Source organism: Frankliniella occidentalis, unplaced genomic scaffold (genome assembly GCF_000697945.3).
Source record: "Frankliniella occidentalis isolate FOCC.00 unplaced genomic scaffold, Focc_3.1 Scaffold255, whole genome shotgun sequence".
NCBI lineage: Eukaryota > Metazoa > Arthropoda > Insecta > Thysanoptera > Thripidae > Frankliniella > Frankliniella occidentalis.
This window is the reverse complement of record NW_026267381.1, coordinates 323785-324960: the sequence shown is the minus strand read 5'-3', so window position 1 is coordinate 324960 and position 1176 is coordinate 323785.

The window sequence follows — 1176 nt, the reverse complement described above, 5'->3', positions numbered from 1 at the left end:
AAACCAGCAATGCTTGGGATAGTAGTCAGGCATTTCTTTTTTGGCTTTGGTTGAAGAATAATTCCAGGTGAGTTCCTGGCCTGCCAATGTTGAAAGGCTGCCTTTCGAGTACACTCTGACATGGTGGTAATATCTCCCTGTGCCTTGATTTATGCTGTTCACAAACGAGCATTTCAAGGTTCCATCGGAAGCCTTGTGATTTGCAAGGCTAATGGGGCCTCCAATGTAACAATCATTCAAGTATGGAGATCTAAGGTAGCGATGGCTAGTAGGACATTCATTCAAATTTGGGACTCTGACAATATATCCCAAGTCAGCGAATCTAGTCGAAGATATTGTCCTGCAAACAGTATACTCCTATCAATTTAAAAATTACAACAAACTAAACAGCACACTAATTATATTGTCACACTAGTTGATTTTGTGATAAGTTTCAAGAATTTACTTACAGAGAGGCTGCAGACGTGTCATTTAGTGCATAAAGGCCGTACCCATAAGGTGGTGTCTCACGGGCTTCCATGCTCAACCCAGCTTTAATGTACATTCTAAGTACATCAGACTTAAGAGCTTTAAATTCGTCATCCGGCATTTTAGAACCCCAGTTAGATGGTTCTGCAGAACACTTTCTTAAAGGCATAAGAAGCAGCGTGTGTTGCCACACAGACTCAGATTTCCATAATTCATTTAATTGTTGGGACGACATCACATAGCATGACCTCCCCACTTCTTTCTGTGTGGAGCATATACACAAACAAATGTTTAAGGTTTGAAATAACTTTCAAATAGAAGATATATCTCACTGTATACACTTTCCAAAGAAAAAGGAAATTCGGTACTTACTAAGTCGCCGTCGCAAGATTGAAGGGCACGTCGGCCACGCCTAGTTGAACTAGCCGCATCCATTTCGATACAGTAGAGAAAAAGAAATGCTTTCTATTTAAATTAAATACTGTGGCTTTTCGTACACGGCTCACCACACGGCTAAAGGGTGGTCTATAAACCGGTACGAGCGGTACGATCCGTCCAATATGGCTGTATTCTTCAAGCAGCCTCGCGCAAGGAAAATAGTCTCCCCTCCCCTTCGTGAGGTGCAAATAGTTGTTGCTAGATAAAATGAGTCAACAAACCGATTGCGGTGACAAATCTAAACGACAATGATGGACGCTTAATAGCACG